Genomic DNA, 13,029 nt, shown 5'->3' on the forward strand with positions numbered 1-13,029 from the left:
GATAGTTGGAAACGAAAGCAACAGTGAGTATACAACAGGCCTTCCATTCCAAAAAAAAACTTTGCACGTAATAGAGAAGGTTAATTCCACATAAGGGATGGAGCCAGAAGATGTGGGTGATAAAAACGCAATCATTGGAGCCAGAAGATATCTCTCCTCCACCAGATGAAGATTGTCGAAGAGCTGAAGGGGGGACCAATTTCTATAAAGCAGTGCTCTATATGCTCCTTTTTCTGGTAATTCTACGATCCCTTTACAATTTATTCTATTTTCGTTTTTTATTTTATATATGTTCATGTTAATTTCTAAACATGAATCACTTCACCTTCTTAAATCTTGTGTTTTTTTTCATGAAAATCATCCCCCAGTTTATAAAATTATATGCCTAATTGTTGAGATATGCATTTGTTTTAGGTTGAGGGTGAGGGTAGGGCACCTAATTCTCCTTAGAATACAAATACAAAAGCAATATGCCATTGTTGGAATGGAGATGGATTTCAGCAACATGAACTGTTTGACTTTGATTCTTGCTAAATGGAAAATAATAATAGATGAACAGGGGAAGTGGCGACCTAAATACCAAGTGTCATCAGAGAATTGCTATTATGTAGGGGCAGATTTTAGTTTGCATCTTGTTCACCAAGGCAAAAGAAAAAAGAGAAATAGGAAGTGTAGAAGAAAAAAAGATGAACATGGGAATGAACCAAAAAACAGAGGAATAATGTTTACTTCTTGCCAAAGGTAAAACTACTTATTAAAAACATGATTTTGAATGAAATTACAATGTAATGCAAGTCCTATTTTATACTAAACACAAATGAAACGTAGTCTAATTCAAATACCACATAAAAATGCAAGTTTACTAAAAAATTCCTAAAATACCCCTGGGCTAAAATTGTCCCAATTTCTCTAGGTTATCCAACAGGTATTGCAGAAAAGTGGGGTTATTCTTGATTCACCAGAGGAGCAAAAGAAGAAGGTTTAGTGATATAGCTATAATATTGTGATTTGTGAACAAACTTGAAACTATTAAAACCCTTTATACATTGGAAACCCTTCTGTTGAGGATGAGCATTTAGACACATATGAACTTTCAATACTAATTTATAAGTTTCCTCTTTCCTGTGTTTATACTTTATAGTTGGATTTCAAATTTTTGTTTCTTTATGCTATAGAAAGTTTTAGATATTTAAATACTATATGCTAGTCTATGTTGAGGTTTGAATAAGATTCTACTTATTATTCATCATACATCTTAATGCGTGTATTTACTTGAAACAGGTTGTTGTGGAAAGAATTAAAAACAATGTCATAGGTGACAAGATTGATCCAAAAGCTGTACTAAATTTGGATCCTGGTCTTGGTGTTTTGGATGCATTTTTTGCCAGTTTGTCAATGATTCTTGTCAGTGAGGTATGTTCTTTCCCTATCTTTTTTTACAGGCACACATAAGTTTCCACAAATGTTTATTTCTCAAAATTACATTACCCAATATTCCATTTATTGCTTCCATCTAGATTGGAGATGAAACTTTTATTATAGCAGCTCTTATGGCAATGCATCATCCAAAGTCAATTGTTCTATCAGGTGCACTCAGTGCTCTGTTTGTAATGACTGTAAGTTTGCTACTTTTCTTTTTTACCCTTTTCATATTTTAGTGAACATAAATGAAAAACATATATTTTAGTTTGCTTCTAAGTTTAGTTTGGTTTTATTTGGTATGTAGATACTTTCTACAGGGCTTGGTAGGATTGTTCCAAATCTAATATCAAGGAAACACACAAACAGTGTTGCTACAGGTATGTATTGAGTGTATATATATATATATATATATATATATATATATATATATATATATATATATATATTAAAATTCAATTTAAAATATGAGGATTGTGAGACATCTAAATTGTTTTTTTTCTACAATGCAGTTCTTTATGCCTTCTTTGGGCTGTGTTTGCTCTATATTGCTTGGAGATCAGATTCAAAAGCATCTCAAAAAAAGGAGATGGAGCAAGTATGTTTTCTTTTTCCCCATTAAGGGTTATAGTTTTTATATAAATTTAGGCTTTACCTCATTATTAAATACCCAAAAAACAATCCAAAAATCTGATTCTATTACAAAATATATGCAAGTAGAAGAGAAATTAGAGTCTGGACAAGTCAAAACAGCTGCACGCAGAAATTAGAGTCTGGACAAGGCAAAACGTTGTAGAAGTTTGATCCAATTTTTTGCAAATCAACAAAGGTGCATTTTGTCTCGTTGACTGGTCAAAAGATAGTATATGTTATGGATGTTAATAAGTTGGGTAATGTAGTAACTCGAATATTTGAAAATGCAGGGATCTTTTACTATCTTTTGAGAAGGCAACAAGGAAAAAACCACTGGGGATCATATTCTATAGGTATATATATAAATATAATTTCAAGTGGTACAATTAAAGAAAAAAAAACTAAATCTTCACTTCGTTTTTTATTTGCAGGGATGGTGTAAGTGATGGGCAACTAATGAGCCGAAAGCAACTTCTTTAGTACAAGAGTGGGGACACTGTTCTCTATAATAATGCGGTTAAATTGTATACATTTTGTTTATATCCAGGTGTTTCCAAGGCGAGAAACATTTCCAGATTTGGACTGTGTTGACTCGGTGAGTTCAGTGGAACAACTCATTATACTTTGAAAGACCTTAACGACCAGGGACTAAAGGTATCTTTTCCTTGATTTTTAGGCTTATTCTAACCTTAATTAGTTGAGCCCTTTAGGAGGTTATTATTAATGTATCTGCATCCATGGTAATGAATCGACACTTGCAATCCAAGTTTTAGGTTAAGCTTCTTATAATTCTTGTATGGTGTCATTGGGTTATTTTCTTTTTTGATGGTGGGATGTCAAAATAAACGGTTCTTATATAGACTACAGAGCGAGAGCTATGTTATTCTTGTCTCTTCAACTACATTTAACTAAATAAACACAATTATCTTATTAAATTTAACTCAAAACCCATAGGGCATTGGTCTTGTAAACACTGAAATCACTCAAAACTCAAAACAGTATATACCAAGAAACAAATATTCAGTAGATTTCTGATATAATGACTTGTGTTGATGCAGTTTTTGCTTAAATATTCAAACATGGTGCAATACAATTTCAAGAAAATCACAAGGGTACCCACTGGAAAAGACTTTGCAGACATAGTCCTCAGTAGAACCCAAAGAGAAACCCCAACAGTTGTCCACAAAGGCTATGCAATCAACTGAATTAGAGGTTTTTATATGAGAAAAGTGAAGTTCACACAAACAAACTTTGGTGTTTGCAATTATTGATCCACAGTAAGTCCATGGACTGACTATTATGCTTATAATGTGTTTTTGGATTGTCCTATACAATGTTTTTTTTGTTTCTGTGTATTTTGTGCATCAGGTAAAGTTGGTGGAAGAAAAGAATATGAAGCCACTTGATTCAAATCTTGCAGCATTATCAGCAAGATGCAGTAAAGACTTGGAGTTGAATTTGGCTAAGTCTTTCTTGAGTGAGATGGGCCAATGTACAACTTCTTATCCATATAACAGCTTTTTGGAGCATTAGTCTTAAAGAATTATGAAAGGCAAGATGCAACTTTATTTAGTTGGAATTTGATGTAGAGAGTAGATTAGATGCAAATTTAGATATTGTAAAAAATAGAATTGTATGACATTAAATTTTATGCAATGGATTGTATTTTTTGTATATGATATTTTATTTCTATTATGAATTGTATGACATCAAATTTAGATATTGTAAATATTTTTTTTAGAACATTTAAAATTATGAGACACAAAAATGTGTGTCATCTTCATTTATGACATGGCCTTTCTTGACAGGGGCTTCCTTGATACGCATTGCGTGTCATAAACATGCGCGTCATAAGGTTACGACACGCAAATGCATGTCGTCTTCCTTTATGACAGGGCCTTCCTTGATACGCATTGCGTGTCATAACCGCGCGTCGTAAATGCGCGTCGTAAATGCGCGTCGTCTATAGACGACGCGCAAAAGCGCATCGTCTCTCTTTATGACAGGGCCTTCCTTGACACGCATTTGCGCGTCGTCTGAGCGTTTTACGACGCGCAATGAGCGTCGTAAAAGGCCTTTTTTCTAGTAGTGCCACAGCATGGTGGTATTTTAAGGATCGTGGGATTTAAGGACCTGCCACAACGTAGCCATAGGTTCCACGATGTGGTAGCTGATTTTAATGAAACCCTAATTTTCAGGCTTTGCACCCTATATAAAGTAATGATGGGGCATGGGTTTGCTCATCCTCAACCTCCATCATCCTCCTAAAGCTCTGAAGAAACCCTAACCTATTTCCACCATTGTTGAAGCTCTCTTTGGTGTTCTTGAAAGTTCTTGAAAGAAGAAGGAGAAGAAAGTGAGCTTTTATTCAGTAAGCAAGTCTTTATGTTTCACCCTAGCACTCTTCTGGACCGTTGTAAGTATCTAAGATTCAATCTTTATCATGTTAGGATGCTAGATCTTGAATTTTACCCCATAAACTCCTTGTCCTTGTTAGTTGGAGTAGTGATATCTCATAAAGCTTGCAACTTTATGAATCTCAGGTGCATTTGGTGTGGTTGTTGGTTTGGATCTGAAGTGTAGTTGATTTTTTGTGCCATGCATAAGTTTGAAACCTCTTTATCACTCTTAATGACCTAAAATGGAGGAGACTTGCATTGGATATGCATGTCCATAAAACAACCAAATTTATGACTCTTGGGGTGAAGGAAAACCTTTTTGGAAAGTTTGGGTTTGTGTCTTTTGAGATTAAGGACTTAATGGTTGAGTTATACTTCTTGTTGATCTTTAGAACCTAGGGTTAGAGATCTTGTCTTAGTAGAGTGTCTTAATGGATAAGGTTGGAAATTTTATCCATCAAGACATTGGGAAGGTGTAGATCTGGGCTTTTGGTCCCTTGAAAATGAGTTAAATGCAACTTAACTCGAATAAGCCGTTCAGACTAGTCCCTACGGCGTGCCACTAGGACGTCATGGTGTAGAGACCAGTCGACTGTCTTGTCAATTTGTGCCCACGATGTGGCCAAGAAGGCCACGACGTGGAAGGGGTGATGATGACATTGACTTTGTCTTTGATCGTTGACTCTTTGACCTAAGTTGACTTTTGGCCAACTCTTAGTTTTTGGGAAATGGATTAAGGGTGTACCTTGTATGATTTTCTAGGTGGTGTATAACACCTGTGTTTCGGCAGTGAGAGTAGTAGTAGCTGAGTATCGACTGAGTGGTGAGTCTCTTCACTGTACTTGTGGGTCGAAGGGACCAATGTCGTCCCACTGAATTATGTTTGTAAGATGATAGTTGTATTTGTAACACTTGCTGATATGCATGTATGTGTTTGTTGTCTTTGTGACCCTTGCTGACATGACTATATGCTTAGTTGTAGGGGTGAAATAGACCCGTACCGGTTGAAAGATACCGAAGGAGTTCAAATAGACCCAGAGGGTGAAATAGACTCATACCGGTTGAAAGATACCAAAGGAGTTGAAATAGACTAGGGGGGGTGAAATAGACCCGTACCGGGTGAAAGATGTCGAAGGAGTTGAAATAGACTCACTAACCTTTGTGCTTACATTTTTATGTTTATGGTTTTAGACACTTCTGGTTCGAAATGGAAGGGTCTGACATGATCGCACAACATCGACCAATGTTTTGCACTTTATGATATGATTTATATTCTGATAACTATTTTATACATCATCACATTATTTTATACATCATCACATTTTGATATATATATATATATATATATATATATATATATATATATATATATATATATATATATATATATATATATATATATATATATATATTGACCATGATGATGATGAAACAATAAGTACCGGAGGAGGGGACGCAGATATGCCTCTTAAATAAAGCTTTGTTTCACAATACTAGAACATCTTGACATCCTTTTCCATAATCAGCAACAAAAGGTCACTTCCAAGTCTCATAACATTATCTAAAATCAATCGTGTTTTCGGATAAGAAAAACAAAAGATTTTCAAGAACGTGCATTGATCTTCCACTTGATGCTTACCACGTTGTGGGCCATTTGTTTGAATGTAGACATCGATTCATCGTAAGATGAGTAATCTTACTGTTGATTCTTTTCAAGTTTGGTGGGATGTCCTCATTTCGAATGTTGCTTTATATATTTTTGTCTAGATTTCTTAGAGTTGGATCAGTCTATCTCCCAGACCTATTAGTCTTATCCTAACTTTCACAATCAATAATGTTTAATTTTTTATCCTCTAGAGAGATATAAGAACCTCTGTTAATTCACTAAATTGTGGCGTCCACTTTCAACTACATTATATGATCATTAATTCATAAGACTACTAGAAAACGGAGAATTTGTGATGGTAATATTCGTCGGAAATGCTTAGAAAATACATATCACCAACAAAAAAATATTTTATTGGAAAAAAATTCGTACCATTTGGAAAAAAAAACATTTTGTTACAACAACAACAATAATAATAATAATAATAATAATAATAATAATAATAATAATAATAATAATCAAAGTAATTGTTCGTATATTAAATATCGTGCATGTTATGGATGCCAAACATACTCTTAGCTTTCATATTTATATAAACTTGCATGATATGAATGCAATGCATGCAGTCGTGTATGTAGTTTTCCTTTATTAATAATAATAATAATAATAATAATAATAAAATTCATATGTATATAAACTTTCATGGTATGAATGGAATGCAAGAGGTCATGCATGCATTTTTCCTTTCACAAAAACTAGGCAATTTGCTTGACAATATAAATGCATGACGCAACTAAAAGTAACGGTTGGGGATATGCATATAGCGTATGTTATTTGACAATAATTTATAAGTCAACATATATCACAAGATAGTTGGCAAAGATTTAATAAATGCTTAAGCTTAACTTATTTATATTTAAATATATACTCAACTATGCTTTCTGTTGATGGGCTAAGCCCATTAGTCATATAACTCGGTTAGTCCAATACAGGCATACAACTGAACATTACTATTAAACTCGTAGAGGTTCTCAAACAACATTTTTAATCCGATCTCAACCAGTTTGGAAATTGGTCCGTTTTTTTTTTCAACGAAAACAAATCAGTTTTAGTCGACACCAGATCCAGTAGAAACCCATTTTTGGCCAAGAAAAAGCACAAAGATTTTTCTTGAAAAAATTGTTTGGAACAGGTCAGGAACCGGTTTTTGAAAAAATTGTTTGGAAAATCCCACAATTTTGCTGATTTGTGCTTGATCTGATTTTGGTATTGGAATTTAATGAATCACATTGTTGATCAGAATTGGGTCAATGAGAAAACGCATCACCTTGATATGTATGACATAAGTAATTTTTCCGGCTATGTGAGAAGTGAAAGCATGATAATGTTCACTTTTTTTAGAACGAGATGCCACTCAAGGTTGAAGTATGTGTGATTCGACGTAACATCTTGATTTTGGACCTAAAAGTTTTGGGTTTTTGGGAAAAATAGTAATTTTTGAGAAAAAATTATTTTGGTAAATTTAAAATAACCTTAAAATAATAATTTGAATGATAAAACCTTGAATAAAATGATTTATATGATTATTTGAAAGTCTAGATGGGTAAAATGGGATTTGTTGCTAAAATATGGAAATTAACTAGGGTTTGACTTTTGACCATCATAGTTAGCTTACGTGGACTAAATTTTAAGGCATTTAACATTTGTGAGTTATTAAAGCTAAATAGGAGGTTGGAGAAGGAATTGGTGAGTCTTGGTAACCTTTGGACTAGAATTTTGCTAGGGAGGGGTCTAAGTTGCAAAATATCCAAAGATATGAATGAACACTTAAAAGCCTTTTCTCCCCTTTTTCATGTTACTCACGTTTCAGCCACTCTCCTTCTCCTCCAAGCCTATTTTCTTCTACAACTCAATGGAAGTTGATGCTTGAAGTCCAATTGTTGATGTCTTGAACAAATCTCTTCATCTTCTTGCGTAGAAGGTAATTCTCTTCCCCTTTTCTCTTCAAATTTCATTTTACGGTGTTGGGATTTTGAAAATATGAATTCTTCTTTCATTTTATGATAATCATATGAATTTTAGATGGTGATTCCATTCTTAGATCTAATTCCAAACTCCAACTAAAAAATAGTTGTAAGATTTGAGAGTTTGGTGTTGTTTGATGGGTTTTCAAGCCCTAGATCTTCAAATTTGAATTTAATGTTTTCAGTATTGATATGTCTAACATCTTTTTTTAGAGCAATATCAATAATAACCTTTTGATTTTTTTTTTAAAATTAAAATTTGATGGAGAATTGGGCATTAAAATGATACTTTTGTAGAAAGACGCTAGTAGTGTCAACTTAGAGAAACTTGTGTTTGACCCGAGAGTTTGCCCAAATAAGCATCCTGAAACTAGGTTTGCTTAAGTTATGATGGGGGAAGACCAATTGTAGACTAAAGATAAATTGTTATAAGTTTTGGCCTAAGTTAGGGATCATAATTGAAAGGAATTTAGTGTGAAGGACCAAAGTTGACAATCTGGCCAAAATAATGGGACACGTCGCGTCTTTGACGTATACCTGATTTATAGTTAGCGTTTTCACCATCTTTTCTCTTTATCTATCCCTTTATTCTCCATTTGATTTCCAACGATTTTTTTACCACCTAAACCTGATTTTTCCTCCCTAATTCTATGGTGTTTGAAGCTTGAAGTTGTTGATAGAAGCCTTGGTAAAATGTTCTTAGCATCTAGCTTGGAAGGTATTTTTCTTTCTTTTTTCCCCAAATTCGAATTAGAGCTTTGTGAAATTGCAAATCAGAATTTCATACTCGATTGGTGATGTTTTTATGAGTTTAATGCTATGGTTTCACTGCTTGATTTATCTCTAAGCTCCTATCAACAAATGGTTGTGAGATTTTTGAGTTTGAAGGTCGATTTATCAGTTTTCAAACCCTAAATTCCCAAATCCTATTTCATTATTCTTATGTTGATGTAAGCTTAATCTTGTGATCAGAACATGTATTTAACTTTAAATGTATGATCTATTTGTCAATTTATGGCTTATGGTGAGATTACTTGGTGATTGGTTCAAACCTAGCTTTCATGGTGATGATTTGGGTATTTTAATTGTAGGGTTCATTGATTCAAATTATTAATACCAAGCAATCAAGCTTGATTTTATGTTTTGGTTAGGTAAAGCCTCAACCACCAACCAAATATGTGTACATATAGGAAATAAACATATAAACAGTCAACAGACAATCAGCCAGATCATACAAATCACTAAGCATGACATTAGCCTATATACCGGGATACCAATCTAACAAATCACTACATCATGATAACATAGCATAACATAACATGATATCTAATCCAAGGGGCCGACCTTGGTTCCTTTGACCCGCAAGTACAGAGAGGAAAAATCACCTCGGAAATTGAAAACTAACTGATGAGGTCCCAAATCTGAATCTTAGCTCAACCTGACACCTAATTATCAGAATTACCCAAAATATCCTTAAATCAAACTCGGTAAAACTTGGTCAAAGTCAACCCACCTCACGTCATGGCCAAGCATGGGTCACGTCGTGACAACAAACCCGATGCGATTTCCACTCGACTCGGCCCAACTAGTCAACTCAGTCCAAGAAAGTATCTTGAGCAGGCATCACGACATGAGCACCCATTCTCACATCGTGAGCTCCAAGGGTGCTAACAGAAAATGGGGACCCTCTGAATCTCACATCGTGAGATCTTAAATCTCACGTCGTGAGCGCACCTGAATGATAACAAAGTCTGATGTCGGATGTTAGAGCATGCTGCTGGCAATCCCTCGCAATATGGCCCTGATTGCCACATTTGTGGCATCCCGAAAAAGATTGAAAAGCTCCATCATGAACCTTGTCGCACTTACCAAATGTGCGGCCCCTCTGACTCCCGTGATTATCGAGATGTTTGACGGATGCTACACTACTTTCACCGAGGCTGATGTTGCCACAACCACAACAGCTGTCGCCACCGCGGGACCACATGGGGTGATTCGATGCAGTACCGGAAGATCGACAACACAAAGCCCCTAGAGTTTCATGGGCCCCAGGGCCTGATTGAAGTTGTAAGGTGGATCTCTGATGTTGAGGAGTACTTTTATGAAGGTTCGTTTTGCACTAAACCTACTTCGCTTGGGAGCAAAGGACTGTTGGAAGTTCGTGAATGCTGAATTTTCACCTGTAGAGAATGTCGTATTGACATGGGATCGGTTTATTGAGATATTTCATGAGAAGTGTGTTCCCTTAGTGGAGAGGGAACAATTGGCTCAGGAGTACTTGTCACACGGACAGACGATAGAGAAGGTGGTCGAGATCACTAGGATGTTCCATGAGAGAGCTATGTTCTACCCTAAGTACGTATCCACTGAGCAGGCATAGATGACCCGATATTTAAGTATGCTTAAGAAATATATTAGAGAGTTCATGATAAACTCCTATAATCGGACATTGGCTGAGCTGCAGTCAAATGCTAGGAGGAGGGAGATTGAGTTGCAACTACAGGTGAGAGAGACCAATATGGGTATGCAGAGGAGAAATAGGAGGCCAGTCCAGTCGCAGCTGGTGGATAAGCAGTTAAAGCCTGCCGATTCTTGATCCAGACGTCAGAGGAACCACACATGCAACAAGTACAGTAAGGGTCATGAGGGTCCATGTCGGTTACGGAGGGTATGCTACTTGTGTAGCAAGAAGGGGAACTTCGTGAAGGAGTGTCCGATGGGTTTGCGGGTCTGTTTCAGCTACAACCAAGCAGGCCATGCGAAGGCCAAGTGTCCACTTCTTGCATAGAAGCAGGTTCAGACTCATGCTTCTACGACCCTGCGCGTTACTGATGGGCTTCATGGGAAGGTTGAGTCCCCAAAGGCTAGTGCTCGAGCTTTCCATTTGACTACAGAGGAGGCCAGATCAGCACCTGATGTCGTTGTTGGTATGTGTCTATTTTATATTTCTGTTGAATTTTTTTTATATATTCTTATGTTGTGATTATGTTAGGTACTTTCCTTATGAATTTTGTACCTGCCTTGGTGTTGTTTGACTTAGGTGCGAGTCGATATTTATTGTCGACATCTTTTTGTAGAGATTTCAGTATTGCTCATGAGGCCATGGATCGATCTTTGAAGGCCGATTTCGACTTCTAAGATATACCGAGATTGTGTACTGGACATTTTTGGCGTTGGATTCCTAATTGATCTCATTCCTATTGCGATGGGAGATGTTTGCGTGATTACGGGTATGGATTGGTTGATTCGGTTCAGGGCATTGATTGACTGCGAGAGGTGGCTGGTGACGATTTGTAACCCTAGTGGGGGAGTGCTGACTATCTATGGTGAGGGTACTAGAGTCGGATCTAACTTCTATTCTGCTGCTAGGAGAGACATTGTCTTCAACATGGATGTATAGGGTATCTTGCTTATGTGGTCGATATGCTGGTTAAGGGGAAAAAGTGAGTTTCTGATGTCCTAATGTTGAGAGATTTTCCTGATGTTTTCCCTGAGGAATAGCCTGGCATGCCCCCTGAGAGGCGGGTTGAGTTTAGGATCGACCTGATCCCATGTATCGCCGATATTGCGAAGCTGCCATATCATCTTGCGCCACCCGAGATGCAGGAGTTATCTTCTCAGCTTCAGGAGTTGTTGGGGAAGGAGTTTATTAAACCGAGTAGCTCGCCATGGGGAGCATTGATGCTTTTTGTCAAGAAGAAGGACGGTTCATACTGGATGTGCATTGATTATCGGGAGTTGAACAAGCTGATGGTGAAGAACCGTCACCCACTGCCAAGGATTGATAATCTTTTTTATCAGTTACAGAGAGCATCTTGGTTTTCCAAGATTAAATTGAGGCCAGGATACCATCATATGAGAGTTCCCAAGGAGGAAATTCTAAAGACAACTTTTCAGACTCGCTATGGGCACTATGGATTTGTGGTGATGCCTTTTGTGTTCACCAACACACTAGTAGCGTTCATGGACCTCATGAATCGGGTGAGCAAGCCTATGTTGGATTGATCAGTGATTGTTTTTATTGATGATATCTTGGTCTATTCTAAGACCAAGGAGCAGTATGAGGACAACCTTCGCTAGATTCTTGGGGTTCTGCGAGCAGATAGGATGTACACCAAATTCTCCAAGTGTGAGTTCTGGTTGCACCAGGTTCAGTTTCTGGGACACCTCGTCAACCAGGATGGTATGTTAGTCGACCCGGCCAAAATAGAGGCAATTGTGCAGTGGGAGGTTCTAAAGTCTCCATCTGATATTTGGATTTTCCTTAGGCTGTAGGGGTACTATCGGAGATTCATCAGGGATTTATCCAAGATTGTAGTTCCTCTGACTAGGCTGGCGGGGAAGGATGTCACGTTCAGTTGGGGGGCCTGAGCAGTAGGCGAAATTTGAGACTTTAAGGGAGAAGATCTGTGAGGTATCGATACTTATTCTCCCGGAGGAAGTTGAGGATTTTGTTGTATATTATGTCACATTGATTATGGGCTTGGGTGCAGTATTGATGTAGAGGGGGCATGTAATTGCTTATGCTTCGAGGTAGCTGAAGCCTCATGATTCGAATTATCCTACTCACAATTTGGAGTTGGGGGCTGTAGTTTTCACCCTCAATATTTGATGCCACTACCTGTACAGGGTCCAATAAACCATTTACAAGGACCATAATAGTCTGAGATATCTAATGGATCAGCCCAACTTGAATATGAGGCCGTGGAGATGGATTGACATTGTAAAGGACTACGACTATGAGATTTTGTACCACCTGGGTAAGGCCAATGTGGTGGCCGATGCGCTGAATCGCAAGGCGATTAGTACTCCGATTTAGGGTATATGTTTGAGGATGACAGTTGTGACCCCATTTTTGGAGATGATAAGGGTTACACAGTCAGAGGCCATCAAGGAGGACAATCAAAAGAGATAGAGAGCGGTGTATTAGGTATCAACTTTTGATTAT

The 13,029-nt window shown here is 37.0% G+C and overlaps 1 pseudogene; it reads left to right on the forward strand.

The window, feature by feature from the left end:
* The first annotated feature begins 490 nt into the window (after positions 1 to 490).
* On the forward strand, positions 491 to 11,763 carry LOC145089695 (GDT1-like protein 4; annotated as a pseudogene).
* The last annotated feature ends 1,266 nt before the right edge of the window (positions 11,764 to 13,029 follow it).

This window comes from Lactuca serriola, chromosome 2, assembly GCF_051521515.1.
Source record: "Lactuca serriola cultivar US96UC23 chromosome 2, Lser_US96UC23_V15, whole genome shotgun sequence".
Taxonomy (NCBI): domain Eukaryota; kingdom Viridiplantae; phylum Streptophyta; class Magnoliopsida; order Asterales; family Asteraceae; genus Lactuca; species Lactuca serriola.